Source organism: Acomys minous (genome assembly GCF_964271855.1).
Source record: "Acomys minous genome assembly, chromosome: 18".
Taxonomy (NCBI): Eukaryota; Metazoa; Chordata; class Mammalia; order Rodentia; family Muridae; genus Acomys; species Acomys minous.
Genome location: NC_140501.1, coordinates 34,596,544 through 34,605,188, shown reverse-complemented (window position 1 = coordinate 34,605,188; position 8,645 = coordinate 34,596,544).

Below are 8,645 nucleotides of genomic sequence, written 5' to 3'. Positions count from 1 at the left end.
CAGTTCCCTGAACCAGAGTAATTTCTAACTGTATTCAGAATACTTACCATTTTCCCACAGATAGGTATAGCTCATTAAAAATCTTTTGTAGCAGATGGAGACTGTAGTGGTTTAATAGGTTTGGCCCCATAGATTCATGTGTTTGAAAGCTTGTTCATAGGGAACAGAACGGCACTATTAGGAGGCATGGTCTTATCAGGGGGTGTGGCCTTGTTAGAAGAAGTGTGTCACTGTGGAGGCAGGGCTTTGAGGTCTTAAATGCTCAAGCTATGCCCAGTGTGAAACACATCCCGTCTCCTTGCTGTCTGAGGATCAAGCTGTAGAACTCTCAGCTCCTTCTTCAGCACTATGTGTGCCTGCATACTGCTATGCTTCCCACTATGATGATAATGAACTCTGAAATTGTAAGCCAACCTCAACCAAGTGCTGTCCTTTATAAGAGTTGCCTTGGTCATGGTTTCTCTTCACAGCAATGGAAATCTTAACTAAAACAGAGACTATGACAGAAACTTTAACTGCTTAAAATGCAGAGAACAACTGACCATGGGATAATAAGCTCTATTTGGTACACCTACAACAGACCCCTTACACTTAAGGCTCAGGGAACAACACAGAAGAGGATGTGGAAAGATGATGGGGGCCAGAGAGCCAGGATGCCTATTGCAAGATCGTGTCTTCTATACAGGGCTTGGAAGTTGTATCCTTGAAATAGCAACTTTACCATCACTGAAACAAGATCTGCATTGTAACACCACCACCTGACATACTAACATGGATAGACGATATGTCACAGCACAACACACTTAGAAGAAAAATTACAGGCAATGAATGGCTCCATATTCCTTTTTTTAAAGAAAGGAATCAGTCTTTTCAAGGGATGAGCCCTTTAATTGGTTTATCAATACTAAATGATCTGCCTTAAGTATATATGAGCAACATTAAATGGGCTCATAGGGTTATTTATGCATTTATATGCATGTATACATGTAACAATAAAAAGTAAAAGGAAACACTGGAGATAATACATTAAAGTAAAAAGAGGGTTTGGAGGTAGAGAAAAGGGACCAGTGAGAATGAGGAGTAGAATATGGTAATAGGGGATTGAAAGTAATCAATGTATAGTGTGTACATTTATAATATATATATATGAACATCACATTGAAACTGATTATTTTGTATATTAATACATCCTAATAAAATGGAGATAAGAAACATCGGTGGTAGACAATGACAGATAGTTTCCTATGAGAGTCTCCCATCCTCAGTATCTTGTGTTGTGATAGTCTCAGTGAAGGGAATAGTGAGACTCTGTTATGCATAAGGTGGAGCAGTGTGAGAAGACTGTGCTTTACAGTAAGCATGGGAAGACTGGAAGTGGTCAGGAAAGACTTCTGGCAGGAGTTTGGAGTATGCAACACAGGGCAACAGCTGCAGAAATGCTTCATTTTCTGCTGGTCCTTCAATCGACTCTGAGCACATCTCTTTTTTTGCCGGTAACTGGCATCATTCCAAGTGTTGTCGAAGGACAGACAGAAGCAAAACTGACAATGCCTCTGCCCTCATGTTGCAGAGATCCTTGTGCAAGAGGCAGATAATGAGCAAACAAGTATTGAGTATGTAATATGGTGGTAAGTGCCATGGAGAAAGATGAGGAGGAAGCAGGGACAGGAGCAGCTGGAAGGAGGGCGTGGTGACATTTTATGGCAAGAGGCAGGGGAGCCTCTCTAAGAAGATGACATTTGAGAAGAGATCTGAAGGAAGGGTGGGCGGTCTATTCAGATGCCTATGAAAAGATTGCCCAGACACAGGGCACAAGGAGAAAGGATGTTAGCCTGAGTGAGCTTGGCTGGAGCTGCTGACAACTAGAATGAAGCTCTGTTTTGATGAATCACCATGGTCTATGTTGCTGTATATTGGTATAGAGTCTAGTTTCCCACTGAGCCAGTCATTAACTTCATTAGAAGCCAAATACAGTTGAAACTAGCTTTCCCTGGGCTGGGGAGATGGTTCAGTGGTTAAAGCACTTGTAAAACACCTGAGTTCAGATCCCCAAACAGGCATGGCAGCCTGCCTTTAAGTCCAGCCTCAGAAGGAAGAGGTGCGGTTCCCAGAGCAAGGTGCTGGGGAAACTAGCCCAATCACAAGCTCTGGGGTTGAGTGACTTTGCCTTAAAGAACAAGGAAGAAGAAGGATTGAGGGTGATTCCCTATCTCAACATTGGGCCTCTATATACAGGTACACACCACACACACTTGTGCCTAAATGAAAACAAAATTCAGATTTTCTACAAGTCTCCCTTTGAATCATCTGACTAATATCTGTGCATATACTTTATTTTTATTCGTTTTCTTCTTCTTGCTCTTGAGTTTGTTGTTATTGTTGCTTATTTGTTGTTTTTATTTTGTTGTAACTGAAAGACATGAGGGGAAAAAACCTGCAAGACTTATAACATACAGGCTCACTTCCTTTTTCCTTATCATTCTAGCTTCTGGCGTCAGCCCAGAAAGTTGAGCTTCCAGCTTGACATCAAAAGCTGGCCTCAAAAATGTCTTTATTTGTGCCTGAGTATGTAGCTCAGGGGTAATACGCAAGGCATATGAAAAACTTTGGTTTCAATCCCAGCATCTCAATTTTTATTTATATCTATAATTCTAACATGACCTCCCCTGCCACTCCAATTCTGCTGCCATATCCTTTGGAGTGGCCCAGATTCTTTTATACTCACTTCTAATTATTAGAAGTTGTTATCTTTTTTATATATATTATTAATTTTTTTCATATTACATCTCAATGGTTATCCCATCCCTTATATCCTCCCATTCCTCCCTCCCTCCCATTTTCCCCTTATTCCCCTCCCCTATGACTGTGACTGAGGGGAACCTCCTCCCCCTGTATAGGCTTATAGGGTATCAAGTCTCTTCTTGGTAGCCTGCTATCCTTCCTAGAAGTTGCTATCCAATCTTATAATTTAAAGAGTGGCAGTCTTATAGCCACCGTTCCTGTCTTTCCAGTTATTTTGCTCTGTTACTTGACTAATATGTGTTGTATCCAAGTGGTTCAGTGGTTAGAGCCAAGCTATAGAGGCAGTTGTCTGGGCTAATAGCAATTAGTCCTCGTTCAGGACAGTGTACATGAGGGTATTTCTTCCTCTATATAGACATCTGGTCTTATGAAAATAATGGTGTGGTTAGGAGGATAATAAAAGCGCTATAATATTTAATACAACAATATTGAGGATGCACACATACTGTCACTGAACCTCACCAAGACTCCCAACTGTTTCACTCCTCTACTGTCTTCATTATCCATGATAAGGTAGAAGTTGACTTCAGTCAGTCTCCAGCCAGCATTGTTGGTTCTCTGTTCTTTCTTGCACCTCTGAGTGAAACACACTTAAACTCTAAAATACCCATTATCAATGATGTCTTTGGGGCAGGTTATACATTCACAGAGGGAGGGAAGGAGGAAGGAAGGAAGGAAAGAAGGAAGGAAGGAAGGAAAGAAGGAAGGTTGGAAGGAAAGAAAGAAGGAAGGAATAGCAAATGTTACAATAAAACAAGGTCTCTAGACTCAATGGGATTCTCAAACCCAGCAGCTTTAGTTCCTTTCACATGACTCATTGTTTTCAAGTAGTGACTTCAAACACTCTGTTCTTTCAGCTCCTACCTCCCGCCACCCCACTTACGGATGTATTTTTTTCTATCATGCCTATTGTCCAACTTTACTGACTCATACCGATCAGCACTAAATCGTGTGTGTTGTTCAAATGCAAGCAAACATCTCAAAGCTAAATATGTCATTCTATACCCCATCCTCTCCATATGTCTCTCCTCCTTTTCCCATGGAAAGTTTCCACAGTATTGTGTTTGCTTACGAGCTACACCTTTCCGTCACTGACTCCATGATACAATTTGCACCCACAACACACCTTGGAAAAATGCTTTCACCAGTGTTATCTATTGCAATAGAAACTTGGCATTTTGGCAGCAATTTACATGCTGACCTCTGGCTATTTTTTTCTTGAAATCCTTCTTCCACTGAGCTAAAAAACTAAGACACGAGTTTTATTGAAATGCAATTCACATAACATAAAGTTTACCCTTTTAAAGAGTATAACTTGGTGAGTTTTCCTGCATTGACTAAGTTACGCATCAGTCACCTTTATCTGTCTATAAAGTGTTTTTAATCACACTGGGGAGAAACGCTATACCCAGTAGCATCATTCACTCTTTTTCCTTCCCTGACAAACAGTATCTTCTTTGTGTCTTTGGATTTGCCTATCCTGAGTAATTCATGTAAATATTAATATAATTAGCTTTATATTCAAAACTTAGTATATTTTAAATATTTATGAATATTGTATAATACATAGGAACTTCATTTCTTTTATGTCTGACTAATATTCCATTGTACCAGTATAGTACACACTGGTAATCTATATATTGATTCATCTACATTTAAATTATTTCCACACTTTGATTTTGAGCAATATTACCATGAATATTTATGTATGAGATGTTGTATATATTTTCATTTCTCTTTATATACACATCTATAGAGGAAATTGCTGAGTCAAGTGGCTTTTCTACCTTTACTTCTTTGTAGAACTGCCAAACAATTTTCAAAAGGGATTACATAGCAATGTATGGAGGTTCTCCTTTTCCTAAACCTTGAAAATATTTGGGGTCTACATAATGTAGTCGTTCATGTGGGAATGAAGTACCAACTTATTGCAGTTCCCTCATAACTAACAATGTTAGGGCTCTTGGAAGTATTTTTAGCCATGTGTACCTCCGTTGCAGAAGTCGCTGTTTTTGCCTGACTTTGAGGTCATATTTTATTTATTGGCTTTCTTATACCTCTGGTGGGGGCTGCTCTTTATCCATCTGCTTTACATATTGATGATTGTCATTACTCTACCTTAGATCATAGATCATTCACTCACAGTCACAGTAAGCAACATTCCTCCATCGCCTCTGCATCACTTTCTTATTCCAGGTTCCTGTCCTGACATCCCTGGATGATGGACTAGAGGCTATCAGATAAAATAAACCTTCCCATCCCTAAGTTGCCTTTTCTCAGTAGTCTTTTATCACAGCAACAGACACCCAAAAGAAGAAGCTTATCTTGTTTTGCCATTTCCTTCCGCCATACAGCTACTTTTAAGATGCTAAGTTCACCTGCTCAACATCTAGACTTTTTCCCCCAAATAGGCTCTTCCATGTTTTTCTCATGCTCAATGCCCTGCTTCAGAGATATCCATTAGTGCCCTGAATCTCTTCTGAACATTCCTACCCCCATTCCCAGTTCTCCTCCCAATACTCCTCCACACTCTGCTGCATGCTTAAGGACCAAACTTCACAAATGTGCTTCTGCGTTTTTCACACAGTATTCACAAGTAGAACCATAGTCTAAGATAGAGGAGAGAATGGTGTCTACCGAGGTCTCGGAAAGCACCACAAGGCTCACAATCTGCTTACCTCCATGGTGTGTCTCTCAGGGAGGTCCCTCTCCAATCATTCTCAGGCTTAAGTTTGACCTAGCAACACCCGGAGGTTTTGTGATTTGCTTTCAATACTGTGAGTGGGCCCTGCTCCAAATCAATTAAATAAAGCCTCTGTGGTGCTGAACAAGTTTTTGTGCTTTTATGAAGCACTCTAGGCAGTTGTAGTATACAGACTAGATTGGAAAGCATTACTCTGATGCCCAACTGGTCTCTAATATCTCAGGACCATAGCCAGTATCATGGTAGCAAAGGAAGCTCCAGATTCAGTAGCTTTCTCGTGTTTGGACAAGCAAGGCATTGTGCCTTTTGAGTAGAAAGTGGTGACTGTGGCTGTAGCAGTTCCTTGGCCGGCCACCATGACAGTGTGACATATACAATTGTGATGTCTAAAAGCCAGCGTGCAGCCAGCTTCCTGCCCTTCCAAAACCTCTCTAAGCTGCTTAAAACCTGTAGTAAATCATTTTCTGCTAAAAAAAGAGGCCAGACATTGTTCTTCTGTCTGCTTCTGGGCCCTGACAAATATTCAAGTATGACCATATCACATTCTTTAGTTAAATAATTCACTCATGCCTCCATGTGATTTTTACACGGTCCTTTGTGATCTAGTGGCTATCTCTGTAGGAAGAATGTTAAGATTATGTATTGATATTACATCAGGATAGACATGGAGGTATACATCTGTAATCCTGGGACTCAGCAGGCTGAGGCAGGTGGATCATAATTTAAAAGTCAGCTTATACTAAATACCAAGCCCATTTAACAAGAGAACCAAGCCACTATATTATAACCCCAGCACTGCGAAGCTAAATCAGAAAGACTGTGAGTTCAAGGCTATCCTGGGCTACCTAGCAAGCTCAATGCCAACTTAAGTGAATGAATTGGATAAAACTGTATGAGAATACATGTAACTAAATCTATTTATATAAAATACCTTAAGAAATTCTCCAGATTCTATTTTTATTATCTATTATGATATTTTTATCTGTTATTTTCATTTCTCGATTTGATAAAGAACATGTATCAAGTCTGTGCAAAACCAAACAAAAGAACCAACAGCTCAAAACACACCTTTGCTTCAAAATAAATATGATATTTTTAGTAGACAAATGAAACCAAATTGTCTGTCCTCCTTGAAGAACAAAGACCTTGAAAAGAAGAGGCCTCTCTCTGTGGAAGCTGCAGCACAGAGGCCCTTTCTGACTGGTCACTTCCTTTCATGCAAACCATCCTGACCATTGCAAAGTCCTTTCTCATGAAGAAAGACGTAATAGGAAATGCTATAAGGGCAGAGAGAGACTCAGTATCTTGAAAATCACATCTATTTGCTGGCTTGTAGGATAAGAGTAAGAAAGAGCCCTCAATAAATAAATAAATAACTGAGATCAAAGCAGGCTGCGGGGAATTAGGAGATATTTTCAATATTCTCCGGTATCTCCTGCTTCCTTTGCTCCTCCCTCAGCAGCATGTGTTGTACAGGAAGAGAAAGTCATTTGATATTGACTGAGACCCATACAGATAAGAAATCATCAAAACATGTTCCCGGTCCCTCACATCACCGGGAGCTTTGAGAGCAGATAGATGTCAGTATTATCTCAAGAGTATCTTCCCCGGTTCCTTCAATAACTCCACATGATGGCGATTTCAGCATCATTATTTTAGGTGGGGAAATTGAAGCTCCGGGAAATTAAATCCCTTGCTCAGATCAGCACAATTTATAAGTGGCAGGCCAGGTTTTCACAGCCCTGCTTTCTCTACAGAATGAAAATTTACAGAAACAGCTCAGCTATGCACAGGGTCTACAAACAAGAGAGCGAATGGGAGGAAGGGTAACAGAGGGAACACAATAGCAAGCAGGGAAGCACCTTAGAAAGAAAATAGAACCTACTAATCCCCCTTTTACCAAAGCAACTTCGAAGAGAAACACTCCTTTTAGAGATGAATGGGAGGATAACCCAGGAGACTGTGTGGGCACAGGCTCCATGGTGCTAGGAGGGACCCAGACTCTCTACCTCTGTGATGCACCCCTGACCATTTTGCTCACCAGCTGGCCAGCAAGTACCAGAGGGTCCTCATCTTCTTCTCAAAAATCGGTTAGCTTTCTATCCTGCTGATTTTTTTTTTAACAACATCAAAAAAATGCATCACGGGAAATTTCTTCTTTAAATAAATATTGTTTATTTTTGCCAAATGTGCAACAACTGGAAGAAAAGAGAGTCTTGCCTCCAATGCCTTTCCACTCTACCACCTGCATCTTTTCTGTATAGGTGACTCCTGAGGACATTAATATTGATCCTGACAGTGAAAAGACTCATGCCAAGAACAGGATTTTTCCTACTTGCAGTAACACTCTTTCAAAATATGCATAAGCATACACCATACACACCTATTGATACTCATTGTAGCCATATTGATAATAATGAGGATAAGTGCTTAGGTCTGATCAATACAAGTATTCTCAGATAAACTGCAGCAGACACAAACCCCAAAACAAAATACACAAAAGAAAAATAAGCTGGATATGAATAAAAATATTGAAATAACTGCCTACCAACCTTTCCTCCTAAGACCTGTCTAGGAGGGGGGGCTTAAGTTCAGGGAGTTCTAGGAAAAGGCATTTTTCTCTTCACCCTCAAATAATAACTAATTAAATGAAACTCCTCAAGCCCAATCATTAAAGGTAACTGAAAAAAGCAGAATGGAATCACACCTGACAATGCTCAAAGTAAAAGACCTGCATGGATTGAAAAAGGCCAACACAATATAACTAAGCTAGTAAGGCATGTGAGTTATTTTTGCTACTACCTCTGACTCCGTCCAGGCATCCAAAATTTTCATGCTCCCTCTACCTTCCTCCTATCAGCTCAAAGACTGATCTGAAAGCAATCATTTACAGCTTACTGGGAATATCTTTCAGAGCCAAGGTACACCTGGCTGAATTGCCCAAGGGTCTATTCCCTGAAGTTACTGGGGTAAAGAAACATATTTAGATACACACTCCATATCTTATACAGTATAACTGCTTTCTATTTGCCCCACTTAAAAACTGTTTTCATTTTGAATGTATAGTTTTCATCTATAAAGGGCCAAATGTGTGTTTGTGGAGTCACATGAAGGATGACCTTTCAAATACTGTTCAATA